Raw genomic sequence first — 14,717 nt, forward strand, 5'->3', positions numbered from 1 at the left:
TGCTGAAACAAACGTCCTGTTGCTGCAAAGTCAACGCTAGCCTAGGATAAAATTACCAATCAAGTGAGGCCTGGTCACAACCTGCCTCTTGAGAGGTTTGAACAGCATGACTCCTCCCACTCTGACTATACCTAATTGGACCGAGGATTGGTGTCTAAACTCTAACAGGCTGTAGATAGCCTTGGCTCAAGAAGTGGGTGATAAAATACAGAGTCTGCTGGATGTTTTTAGGAAATTCCGACATGACTTCAAGAACTCAACAGAACATCAGGATGGATAACAGTAGAGGGATACAGAGATACTGCAGTAGACAGATGCCCAGAGGCAACAGAGATGACAGGGCAACAGAAGTTGTAGGTAAAGAGGAGAGCTGAGAGATGGTCAGGGTAGTAGCTGGCAAAGACAAATTTGCAAAGGCACCATAACATTGGAGAGGAGGACCGCAGCTGTGGTGACCTGCACAGTACAGAGGAGCTCCTCATGGCCTATCTGTAGTTGTGGAAACAGTTCCTTGCCTCATTTACTTCCAGATCTATCCCTCACAGAAACACCCACTAAGCAAGAGAGCTAATAACATTTTATTCCTCACAACATGAAAGAGCCTAACATAATTTTTTAAGAAACATTAAAATATAGACCTCCTCATTCAAACAACTTTTTGATTTTCACAAGGCTGTTTTTAAAAGATGGTATAATGGTTCCCTATGTTCCTGTGTTAATATATTATCAAAAGAAACTCTTTCTTGAATGAAAACTTCTTCAATATTTTCTCAACTGAACCAATAAACGTTAATTACAAATGTATGACTGAATAAATAAAAAATTTCAGAATTATCTCTTATAAATAGAAATTATTACTTGTCAGATGTTCCAAAAACACAGCAAAATAATTAATGAATCATTTTCTAATCTATGACATAGAAGATACATGATATACAGTGTTGCTGTTGAATTAATACAGTTTATATATTTTTCTGAGGTTCAGTCATTTGATACAAGTATAATCATCTAGCTCAATTTATTCCTGTCCTTACATAAAACTGTTCTATTCTCATTTCTGTCTGAATCTGTCTCCAGCTGAAAAATACATATTCTTTGAAACATTAAATATAAAATCTAATCTGCACTTGCTGCACTAACCTCTAGATTCGACCTAAAATATAGAAAGAGAAATCCCTCCAAGTAAAATAAAAATATATATTTTAAAAAAATCTTCACCACCAGCAGCTAAGAAAATTGGCTTAATGGATACTAACTTAAGAAATTATACTAGATAGTAGCATAGGCTATATATGAAAGTGTTTTTGGAGAAGCTCTGTGGCAATGCTGGTTATTTATGATGAAATAAAAAACTGGTGTAAGAAGGAAATCACTGTGGACTAGAGTTTGACTGGAAAAACTTCTCGGTGAATATGAGTGTTGGGTTGGGCTTTGCCTGACAAGTAGGATTAGAATGGCAGAGCAGAGGGGAGACCACCTCAGGCTCTGGGGCATGGAGTCAGGAAAAGGCTTTACCCAGATGCAGGTGTCAGGATGGAGGGAGCGGGGAAACAAAACAAGCGGGAGATGGGGTTCATTGGTGAGAGATCCGGCACACAAGGCAAAAGTGCCTGAACCCATAAGAACTGTGGATCTTAAACAGGAAATCATCCTAATAAAATTGGTTGTAGGAAGAGAGATACTGCCAGCCGCAGGACATGCTAGGAGACAACTGGAAAAATCTAAGCACAACAGGACAATTACCAGAGCAGAGTCAGCTGAAACATGGCAAAGGACAAATTAAACAGACTTAATAAGAGATAGGGATAGATGGGACAATAATTGAAGATAAAGATTAACTAACCTCTTAGACCTGTGTCATCAGAGTTTGAAAGTGAGGGTGGAAAGGGAAGGAGATGATGTGTTGGGGTGACGATATTATAACTTTGAAATCAGCAGAGAGGTAGCCTGGTGGAACTGGACAGAGCAGAGAACAGTGTGTCCTTTGTTGTTCCTACCCAGTGATCACATGAATTCAGAGCCAGTCTCATATGCTAACTGACTGGCCACATAAAGGTAAGCGCCTACATTGTTTGGTAGCTTAGTAGGGCACAAGCTCACATCCATCTGACCAATCAGCAGCATATAGCACAGGTCTAGAAAGTGGAAAAAAGTCTTGTGCCAAAGTTGTGCCAAAGCACAATAAGGAAACAATAAGAGTGGACACATGCATCCTATATGTGAGACTCATATAACAACGCTTTCTAAAGACACTAGAACGTTTTGCTCAAAACATTATCCCTGAACTCTCCTTAAAGAAACTCTGACTAGCATTTACCATTATTTTGGGCAGTTAGTTCCTCTGAGCCAAACCTCCCAATCAATCCATCGTGCTCTCCCCAGGTTCTCCCATCTTCTCTGGGGCCTACTTGCCCTCATGCCCCGACACCCCCTTAGTCCTTGAATCTGGGACCACTGTGCTCCCCTGTGTGTTTGATCTTGTCCCAGTCTCTGAATCTGTTACTATCGTAAAAGCAGATAGAATTTAAAGAGCTCTAGGCTAATCCTTTTGTGGCTCAGCGCTACCTCTCAGCAGCACAGCCCACAATGTTTTGACTTCATACGCAGAAGGCAGTTAAGTAAGAGCATACTTGCCTTCTTCTATTGGACCAGACACCCAAGCCAGGTCACCTGGTCTGAGGTTTTGTCCTCTCCTCCCCTTTCAAAATTTTTTCAGAGCTCTAAGTTCTGCTCTGACCACATATCCTTATATCTGGGTCCCCAGATATTTGTGTGGCATTCTGGTAAGCTTGTCACTCCCAAATATGCATTCCATACAGATAGATGGATGAAACAGTTCCCTTTGTGACGGTACTATTCAAACAGGATGGTCCTCACTTTCAGCAGCAGCATCTAAATTAAACTTGATTTAATCTAGAATCAAAACCCCTTGAGTCAGAAAACAGTATGACTTTTAATAAAAGCTATACTCACATCATGGAAGGACTATACAAGTTAATAACTATATTTCAGAAGAATTGAAAGTATAAACACAAGCTTTCAAATATCTGAAGAACTGGTTTCTTTTTTATAGTTCAGTGCATCACACCCTAAATGACTGAAGTTTGACTAATCCTCAGAAATCTTCTTTTGATTAAGTAAATCAAATCGGAATGTTTTCATCATGAAAAAGATCACTCTACAAAATCTATGTACAAGAAGTTTGGTGCCTTGGATATTATGACCACTTTCCTTAAGGGAAGTTTTTTTTTTTTTTTGATCAGTAAAACCAATATCCAGCAAAGAAAACCTACCCATCAAAAGTAAATAAATCTGGTTCAATGTTTTGTTTCAACTCCTGTATCAAAGCCAGATTAGAGACATTATTTATGTATTTGGGTATTCTGTTCTCGAATAAGGGCTGAGTTATAATTTAGGGAAGTATGACCTTTAGGCTAGCTTCAACTTTGTTCTATTTTGTTTGTTTGTTTGTTTGTTTGGGGCAGGAGATGGTGTTTGATATTGTCCAGGCGGTTCTGGGCTTCCCCTTTCTTTGCCAAGGAGCCTGAGAATAAGATCAGGGAAAGTGCAAGGCAATAGAAATAAAAACAAAAATGAGCAAATGGGACCTAATTAAACTTACAAGCTTTTAACAAAACGAAAAGAAAATATTTGCAAATGATGCTAATGACAAGGGCTTAATTTCCAAAATAGACAAACAGCTCATACAACTCAACAACAACAACAAAAAACAACCCACTCGAAAAATGGGCAGAAGACCTAAATAGACATTTCTCCAAAGAAGACATACAGATGGCCAACAGGCACATGAAAATATGTTCAACGTCGCTAATTATTAGAGAAGTGCAAATCAAAACTACAATGAGATACCACCTCACACTGGTCAGAATGGCCATCTTTAAAATGTCTACAAATAACAAATGCTGGAAAGGGTGTGGAGAAAAGGGAACCCTCTTGCACTGTTGGTGGGAATGCAAATTGGTGCAGCCACTATGGAAAACAATACGGAGGTGCCTTAAAAACTAAAAGTAGAGTTGCCATTTGATCCAGCAATCCCACTCCTGGGCATATACCCGGACAAAACTATCATTTGAAAAGATACATGCACCCCTACGTTCATAGCAGCACTGTTTACAATAGCCAAGACATGGAAACAACCTAAATGTCTATCCACAGATGAACAGATAAAGAAGATGTGGTGTATATATATACAATGGAATATTAATTAACCATAAAAAAGAATGAAATAATGCCATTTGCAGCAACATGAATTAACTTAGCTATGTAACTCAGAGAAAGACAAATACCATATGATATCACTTATATGTGGAATCTAAAATATGACACAAATGAACCTATCTACAAAACAAAAACGGACTCACAGATACAGAGAACAGACTTGTGGTTGCCAAGGAGGAGGTGGGGTAGGGGAGGGAAGGATTGGGAGTTTGGGATTAGCAGAGGCAACCTATTATATATAAGATGGTTAAACAACCTAAATCATACTGAATAACATAGCAAACTATATTCAGTATTCTGTGACAAACCATAAAGGAAAAGAATATGAAAAAGAATATATATTATGTATAACTGAGTCACTTTGCTGTACAGAAGAAATTAACACAACATTGTAAATCAACTATACTTCAATAAAATTTTTAAAGAAAGAAAAGGGATCAGGGAAAGTGGCTTTGCTGCCTCCTACTCAGAGGAGATGCCCGTTTGCCTGTAGGCCTTTCCAGCTAATGGTCTTCATTGGTTGGCAGGCTGAGGGGAGCTCTCAACACACCAGGGCCCAACCAGCTGATATGGACCGTGTCCATCTCCAGCACTACAGTGCCCTTCCTACCCCACTGAAGCCACACTGACGTGCCGGTATAAGTGCTTCTTTCACTGAGGCATCAGACAAGCATCTAAAGCAAATCAGAGAAAGAAGATTGGGAATTAGGGCTCTATTTCTAGCCCATTTTCTCAGAGCAACTCAAGGAAGATCCAAGAGGTGAAAATTTAGGCCTTGGGAGGTTGCTGCATATAGACGCTTTCCTTACTCATTCTCTCATCGTCCCAAGTCTCCCACGTCACCTTCCCTCAGCCTATCTGTAAGCAATGATCTCCTGGCCAGCGTTCCACCTCCCTCCTCCAAAGAACCCCACCCTCCACTGTTTGAGCACCGCTAGCTTCCTATTCTGAATTGGTTTTTGAAAATTCTTGTGCCTTCTGTTTCAGCTGGAAGTTCATGGAGGTTTTATTCTGCTTCAAAAGGATGGATGAGCTCTGGTGCTGTAACTGTGTGAAGGGAAACAGTAAGGAGCCTGATTCTGGTTGACTCTCCACAAGTGAAATGAGAGACTGAATATACAAACAGACTGTGGCCAGGCCAGGCAGCAACATCTGGCCCACCTTCTGCAGCAACCACCAACCCATGATCTACAGTAAACATACCAGTAAGGCAGCCTGCTACGTCAGGCTTGCAGGAAGCCAGACCACTATCTCCAGCCACCAGTCCAGGAAGTCAAACAAGAACCCCTGTAACAATTAGCCCAAACAGCCAGAACTTGATTAATAACTGATGGATTCCTTCATTTTTGTCCCCCTTCCGACTCAGGACCAACCAGAAAAAGCCAAGTATGTACCCTGAACCAATCACATAGGCTGCCCACTTCCAGTCAGCCCATGTAAGCTTCCCCAGGCCAACGGCCTCCATTCAGGGCATATTTGAAGCCTTCCTTTTTTCCACTATAAAGTTTTCCCACTCTTCTGCCTACCTTTGAGTTTCTGCCAAAACGAAAGAGATGGTAGTTGACTCCCTTGTACGCTCTGAATAAATAGCCTTTGCTTGTTTCCATTTGGTTGGTCTTCATTTATTTCCACAGAAGCCTGGTGCTAAATTCCTCCCAGACTAAGGGCAAGCACATCTCATCACACTAGGAATTGATTAATTACTAGTTAATTAATCAATTAATTATCCTAGGGAGGCTCAGTCCACTATTCTCACCTGAAGGAAACATGCTCCCCATAGTAAGACGATTTTAAAGCTACTTCTTGGGAACCTTGGGAAATAACTGACATCATTTGCTAAAGGAACATTTGACTCCTACTTGTTCCTGCTTTTATCACCAGCAACCCACACATTAGCTGAGAATGGCTCTGCCTGAGTCAACCAGGATGGATGTGCAATCTCCCAATAGATTATTTATGATCTTAATGGGGGGGAGGGTCATTTCATTCCATCTCACTACATTTAATTTACTTTTCCCCAATTTGAAAGCAGCAGATTTTTTTGGAAAGTCATACAAACCAATGTAACAAGGGAGATGTAATATAAGATACCACGTTTAGAAAGAGCAGGAGGAGGAGACAAACCTGAAAGACAAGGCTTTACAGGAAAGAAAGTCTCACACAAAGAGATTATTTAATCAATTATTCCCATTATCATGAAAGGGGGGGAGTGGAGAGAGGATTCAGATATTTTAAATGTTTCTTTAATTTGTTGAAACCATGTGGCAAACCAGAAAATAGGAGACGAAAATATTTATAAGGGATTGCTTTGTATATTTACAGTTGTAAACAGAAAAGTGTAAATCTGTACATCTTTATTTAAATTATATGTGGAGGTAGGAGCTCCATATTAAGCATAAATTTTACAACCACTGTGATATAGTGTCTGGAAAACAGGTTGGAAGAGCCTACACATTTTGCATTTGCGTGAGAAATTAAGGAACCTCCCAAAGACCAAACACACAAAAATATCCCAAAAGAGGAAATAAGGCTTACAGGCTTGACCCAATAGCAACACCCCAGTGACCAAAAGAGGAGCAAGAAGGTTAGATTTGCTGTGCATGGAACTGAGTGGCAAGTGAATACTGAATAAGCTTTTTATCCTCAAAACTCCCTGAGACTTAAGAAGTCTGACTAGTGTACCAGGAGGAGAGAGACCTGCTCGCCACTTCCTCATGGCCCTGAGAAGGGTTCTGCACATCTGAGTGCAGCCAGGCCAGGACAGGAAGCAGCCAGGAGGCACGCCCCCGCCGACTGGCAGCAGCAGCATGACCACAGCAGTCAAGTTCCCCAAGGACCCTGCAACAAGCCTTTGCAGAGCAGCAGAGGGCACTCAGTTTGCAGGTAAACGGATACGGCACCCTTGGCTAAACAGCGTCACCTCCATCGTCAGTGTTGGACAACCATGGAACGGATAAGCAGGGCTTCCCAGATAGCAGAGGCCATGGAGGAGGATTGGTTATACATTCACGTTATGTAGAGAAACATGTGAGAAAGAATCATAGAAATAAACACAGAAAACTTTGTGTGGGACTAGAGTTCCCAGGTAAAAGATAAAGATGAGGAGCAGAACAATAGTACTTATTACCATTCATATGATCCCCATTTTTCTTCAGAATGATATGTGGTTTGGGGGACTTCCCTGGTGGCACAGTGGTTAAGAATCCGCCTGCCAATGCAGGAGACACAGGTTCGGTCCCTGGTCCGGGAAGATTTCGCATGTCGCAGAACAACTAAGCCCATGTGCCGCAACTACTGAGCCTGAGCTCTAGAGCCCGCGAGCCACAACTACTGAGCCCGCATGCCTAGAGGCCATGCTCCACAACAAGAGAAGCCACCGCAATGAGAAGCACATGCACTGCAACAAAGAGTAGCCCTCGCTCACCGCAACTAGAGAAAGCCCGTGTGCAGCAATGAAGACCTAATGCAACCAAAAATAAATAAATTTTAAAAAATAAAAGCATGAGAAAAGACTAGAAATTTAAAAAAGAAAAAAGAAAGAAAGAAAGAAAGAAAGAAAGAGAGAGAGAGAAAGAAAGAAAGAAAGAAAGAAGCCAGAGTCACAGACTTCAGCAGTGACAGCACACATTTCTAAGAGTCCAGGGGTCAGATTCACCTCAATGCACACCAGGCCAATGAGAACAGAGAAGATCTAGAGGATGCCTGGCAGAAAATGAGGCCCTCTGCCCCGACACCACAAGATAACATAGGGCCCTCCTCCTACATGAGGCAAGATGCCATATCAGAAAGGAGCTAGAGAGAAAAGCTAAAAACCAAGCATTTACCTGAAAGAGAATGCCAGACAAAAGAGCTTATTAAGGAGTCAGAGGATTATTTTGCAACTTCAGAATTCTCCTTTCCTACCAACCCCCCCACCCCACACTATATAGAAACCTAAGAGATAAGCCTCACAAAGAAATTATATCAAGTTCAGAAAAGACCAAGTTCCATTTTATTTTCACATCCCAGTTAACCCCATATATTTCTATGCTAGGAGTCCCTCAAAATATTTCAATATTTTAAAACTTGTCTTAAATAATAGAGTTTATGAGAGAAAATGCAGTTGATATGGAGGGAGAGAAAGTTCATAAGACAAATGTATGAAGACTGGTTTGGAAATTCCCTGTTTGATTTGAGGATGGCCAATGGGCTTGGTAGGAAATTGAAGGTGAGGCCACGCAGAACACTGGAGAGAGCACAACCCCGAGTTGGGTGAACACAATGCAGCATGTCAAGGAGAGGACAAATGATTAGGAGTGAAGAATACAGTGGGACAGCAGGAGGCGTCAGCATTAATTATGACAAATCTGTAACTGATGGAGATATTGGCATTTTCAAAATGTGTTTCCAATGTTTGATGAATCTACACCTCTACCTTCAAACGACAGTGAGAAAAATGGTGAAGCATTTTTTCCATACACCGCATGCTAAGCTTTAAAATTCAGCATTATTTCAGATTCATATTTTATTGATTCCTGTAGAGTTTGAGGTACATGAATTGTCTAAAAAACAGAATCATGACAGAAAGATCATCCTGATTCTAACTTATTACAGGTATTGTATGGAGTTATTTACAATAAAGAAGGTACATATTTCCAGTAAGAGCCTGGAATTTTGTTAATGCAATTTTTCACAATACTGCACTGGCTTGGACGTAGGGCAGAGTAGAATTACAAAGAGTTTGCCTCTGGAGGGGCACACAGAGATCTGGAAGAGCTCTCCAAAATATCTCCTAAAAATAGGCCTAAGCCCCAAACGTCACACTATTGTCTATATTATTCTTAAATATTGATGTTCTGGAATTTTCTAGTTTAAATCTATGCTGGTCCTTTCCTTGTTGAGGACAAATTCTGAGTACCCCCAATAAAGTAGGGAATAGGTCCCTGGAATGGTACTTGCATGAGGAGCTCCCAAAGGGAGAGTGAGTCAGGCAAACACCACTGGACAAGAGACAAACTTCAATCATGGCAGAAGACTGAGGATTCTGAGTACATCGGGGGTCACTTGGGTTTGCCCTTCACACCAAGGAGGAAGGAAGTAGAAATAAAAGTTTAAGTTCTGTCTTGCAAAAGACTTATATCAGAACTCATTAGAAACCACCTAATTGGAATAACAGTTACACAAAAGAGAGAAAAGCATTCTCCTTGACACAGGACCTGGAATCATTGGAAATCTGGAAAAGACAGAGCATGAGTGGCCCCTCAAAGTCTCCAATGCTTCAGCAGAAGCAGGACAACATGGACCCCAGCAGAAGTGGCAGGGATGTGCCATCATCTATCAGGCGGTCATAAGTGCCTGATAGAGGTGGCCGCAGTCAGGAGAACAAGAGCTATCCAACAGAGAGGGCATCAGTGTCCAGCAAAGGCATCAGGACCAGAGGACATCATATGACCACTGTCTGGCCTTGATCATGAACACAACCGAAACATCTCAAGGACTTCCAGATATGATTACTTGGGGGGAGAGAAAAGAACTTCGCAGCAGACAGATCTCCTGAATTGGCAGACAGACACAAAAGACACACTGCACAGGTTATTACTGTTAATATCACCCCGAATATAAGGTTAGGTAAGTGTAGCTGGAGAACACAAATTACACAGATGTCCAAGGTAAGTTTCCACAATCATCCTCAGAGTTCCAGGAATTCATAACCTGGGCCCCAGGACCCCGAAAAAATCCAGAGAAGTATTTAGGGAATAAATACTTTCAGATTTTTAATAATTAAAACCACACGTTTTCAAAATTCTATGTATGTATCTTTATGGATATTTTTTCTGGTGAAAATGTTCATAATTTTTATCTGATTCTCAGAGGGCTATGTGACAGCCCCAAATTTAAGAACGTGAAATCTTTTTTGCTGCATCTCATTTCTCAGGATGCAGTGGAGATGGGAAAGTCCTCTTTTCTGTCCACCCTGGGAGCTTTAGAGTTGCTTTCAAAACTCTATGATCAAGGGTATCTTTGATTTTCATCATCTTTGCCCCTGCAATGTCAGAAACTCCCATCCAAGTGATGAGGTCATGCTTTCTCTCCTCCATCCTGCAGACTTGTAGCACACAACTCTGAACGGGGTTGACTCTACTCAAAAGAATCTCAACAGATCCCAGATGACAATGAAACCAAGTTACAAAATTATAGCCCATCACATCATTTATAAACCTTTCATAAGAATTTCCCCCCCCACTGAAAATGGTGGAAGTCAGAGTTGAGTGAAGACTGTAAAATCAGGCTCTGTGTATTTAGCAACAAGCACTATCTGGGTAGAAAGGTAAGATATTGGACCCGCTCTGGTGGGCATTCTTTATGGGCAAGGAGACAAAATGTAATTTTTTAGTTTTATGGTCACAGCAGCTTCAGGTGATAGCAGAGAAGAATCCCATTTTCTTGTTGAGATCTGTAGGTATTTTATATGTGACTTGGAACTAAAAAGGAAAGAAAAAAAGTATAAGGGCATGGCTAAACATCAAATGATTAATAGACATTTTTTCTTCTCTTTATAGTGACTGCATTCCAGCACTGTTTAGCTGGGGTATTATAGTGATAAATCCAATCAAATAAAAAAATTTACCAGTATGTAACCTTAGTCCAGCACCACTGACCTTGTAGGTAATTCAGTTTTGTGAGATAATTGCCAGAAGAACAAATTATAAATATGGGCTGTTACTACTGTGAGCAAAATCCACTGCAAAAGCAGTTAGTTCTGAGATAAATTGCCTATGGAATCTACCAGATCCCCAAGGTCTTTCCATTGTGTTCTCTAGTCAAGATTCTAACATGAGCATTAAATTAAAAATTCTAGTTTCCAGGGACTTCTCTCCTAAGAACTTTAAACAGTGTCTTACAAATATATTTCACTATGCACATTAAAACCTAGAATAGAATTGGTCACTTCAAAAATTATTTCCCTGTGATCTATGTTATTGAGATAATACAGCAAATTTTGGTGACACGTAAGGACATACTTATACCAAAAAGGGGATTTTCAAAGGACATTTCTTCTGAAAAATTTGTCTTTTAGTGACAGTAATTACTTATTCTGGAGACACTTAACCAGTAATGGTGGGATAATCGCAAGATACAACTGCACACTTTTAGAAATTTAAGCCAAAATTAATCAATCTATCTAATTTCGACTAAGGGGAGAAGAAATATTCTCTGAAGACCACACTTTCTTATGAGGCTATAAGTTTAAGTTGGCAGTATAATTGGAAAGAAATTTATTAAAGGGCTGGAAATTACCCCCAAATTAAAACATTTACAGCCTAAAGCTGTAATTAGGGCAAAGGTAAAGGCACGAGGTTCACAAAGAAATCTTGGCTGCTTCTGACCGCTCCTTGGATGCCATCTTTGCTAATTCATTATCTTGTTTCCATGGTTAATTATGGGGACTCCCCAAGGTGTGATAATTACTCTTTTGCTTTTTCCTTTTCCTCTATTTCATTCATTAACCTACATATTTTGAACAATTCACATAGAGATCGAGCTAACATTGATAGATGCCCCTGAATGCTACGCACTGTGCTAGGCACTTTTGGAGTTAACTGCAAACCTATGTGAAACGCCTAATTCCCCTGATTATTCCTTTCCACCAAACAGTTCCATGTGACTTTCTTAGCTCTAAAAGTAGGAAGACAATGGGGAGTCAAGAGGCAGGGATCTACTGATGAGCTATGTGACCCTGGGCAAGTCACTAGATCTCTCCTAGTCTCAGTAAAATAAAGATGTTGAACTAGATCAGAAGTTGCAAAACTGATCCATTGGGCAAATCCAGTCTTCAGACATATTTGCTTGACCTGCACAATTATTTTTAAATCTGGAAGGTTATATAAAAGTCTGGATTTCTATCTTCTCCTGAAAAAGTAGAAGACCTAAGCCTGATTTCTTTGATGGCAATGATTGGCTGCAGCCAAGCAGCAGCTGCCCCTTTAGAATATTCCCTACAATTTCCAATATTCCCTATTGTGTTACAAGTGTTCTCCTTCACTCATTTACTTTATATGACTTGCCTCTCAACCAGATGGCCAACCTCAACACTAAAATGCACTGGTTTTACTTCTAAATACTACCCACTGTTTATTTTAGGCTTTCTCCCCACCCTTGTCCAGTACCACAAGCATACAACTGAAATATACTCAATTTTTTCAGTGTTCAATTCATATATTTTACTGTGGGCTACTCATCCCTTTCTAACTTCTGTTTGACCATTTTTGTCATATTTAACCCCCAAACTTTAAAATATTTTTACATCCTTCTCTACTTTACCCATAACCAAATGTTATAAACCCCTTCTCAGAAATTACAATTTCCATCCTCTTATACCCAAGCCATTACACTCAAGCCCAATATTCTTACTAAGACTCTTACCAATTCATACAATGAAAATAAGAAGAACCAAATTCCTTGCAGGTCTGTAAAGCTTCTAATAACTTAGTGTATCTCCTAAAAAGTAACAGTAGCTTTCAAGGATTTTTTCAGCAGAGTACAAGCTGCTATCCAAGAGCCATTCCCTCCTCCTTCCTTACTTACAAGACCAGATCTTATGTGGGATGGAAATGCAACTTGTTAAAAGACTACGTTTCCCAGACAATGTTACAGCAAGGTATGTCCATGTGACCAAGCTCTGGCCAATGAGATAAACAGAAGTCCTGTATGGGAATTCTGGGAAAACTGCTTAAAGGAAACCAACTTCACTGGAAGAAAAGTTTCCCCTTTTGCCTCTTTTCCTTCTTCCCAACTACAAAACACATTTGATGACTAGAGCTTCAGAAGCCATTTTGGACCAAGAGGTAATACTTTTGAGAATGAAAGCCATGACCTCAGATGGTAAGAGAAGAATGATAGGAGCCTGGATCCCTGATGACCACAAAGCACCAGACTAGTGTTTAAAGTGTCATGTTAACATACTAATATACTGATGTTTTATAAACTTTTTTTTGTTTACTATTTTTAAGTCTAATATTTCCTATTAACAACTGAAACTAATTCTAACTAACAAAGGTGGACTATCTTCTCCAGCTGACTCATCTTCCTAGTAATCCCTTACATTTTCTCTGCTTAAATCATGATGACTCTCCTTTTTTCAAAACTGTTCATATTTAAGTTCTTCTACAAAGACTTTCCAAATTAAAAGCATCAAGCCCTTGTTGCTCTCCCTTATCTCCAGAAGCCCCTCTGCCCCTCATATTGCAAGCTTCTTTCCTAGCTACTTCCTTAGCACTGAGCTGAAATGTTTTACACAATGGATCAGAATCAAAAAGCAGAAGGGAGAACCTCAGTAGAAGGGCAGAGAAGGAGAGCTGGAAGCAATCAAGGAAAGAGAGGGCCAAGAATGGAGAAAACTTCAGGTGTTTCTCAATTTGCTGTGGAGCAGTTATGTTTGGTTTGGTTTGGTTTTGACCCATAAGGCATCTGTATCCCCTCAGCACAGAATGAACCATAAAAAATAGTTTGGGGAAAGCTCCAATTAAAAAGGTACAATTAGGGTTAAAAGAGGTACTGGATACCACAAGGAGTAGAATGGTAACTTTTACCACAGGGCATTGTTAGTATTGCTAAAAGGCTTAAGTTGGCCTTTATTTTGAAACACAGATTGGGCTTCAACATAATACCCAGAACCATCCTCCATTCTCACACAGTCCATGGTCTACAGGAGAAGGTCCCTAGGACTGTTAATGATTTCAAAATGTGTTGTTTGAACCTCGCTTCTCAGGTCATCTTTAATTTCTCAGAAAACCACAAGATGCATGGTAGTGAGAACCATGGGCTGTTTTGCCTCTAACTACTCCTTTTCTTTCCCTGCCATTCTGATCCCATTATAGTAAAATCTATTACAGAAATCTCTTTCATCATCTCTTCCCTTTATGAGCAGTTATCTTGTTACTTGCCAGCCAAGTAGAATGTCAGAAAGGTCACGATCAAAGAAAGTAAAATGATATAACAATATCCACGATAGGGAGAGAAAAACTAATGAGCCACTGACCTTAATATATTTGTGTACCCAGTGGTCAGTTATGTGAAATTCCTTGAAGCCTCTCCACTTTGAGTTATTGAAGAGGTAATTTATTTATTGAGTCATTAAGCTTTCCTAAAATACTCAAGGGGAAAAACACAGTTATTATACCTTGGAATTTCATCCAGACTATAAAAGAGCATTGGAATTGAATATGAAATATCAAGATGTCCCAACAGGGTGTAAACTCAGCATAGAAAGTATGAAAGTGGGTGAAGATGATCAAACACCCAGGCCACAGGTGATATCAAGAAGCCTGTCAGGGGCTTCCCTGGTGGCGCAGTGGTTGCGCGTCCGCCTGCCGATGCAGGGGAACCGGGTTCGCGCCCCGGTCTGCGAGGATCCCACATGCCGCGGAGCGGCTGGGCCCGTGAGCCATGGCCGCTGAGCCTGCGCGTCCGGAGCCTGTGCTCCGCAACGGGAGAGGCCG

The 14,717-nt window shown here is 40.5% G+C and overlaps 1 pseudogene; it reads left to right on the forward strand.

The window, feature by feature from the left end:
- Positions 1 to 242: 242 nt before the first annotated feature.
- Positions 243 to 14,717, forward strand: part of LOC102974718 (60S ribosomal protein L35a-like) — a 23,065-nt pseudogene continuing 8,590 nt past the window's right edge.

Source organism: Physeter macrocephalus, chromosome 8 (assembly GCF_002837175.3).
Source record: "Physeter macrocephalus isolate SW-GA chromosome 8, ASM283717v5, whole genome shotgun sequence".
NCBI classification, from domain to species: Eukaryota; Metazoa; Chordata; class Mammalia; order Artiodactyla; family Physeteridae; genus Physeter; species Physeter macrocephalus.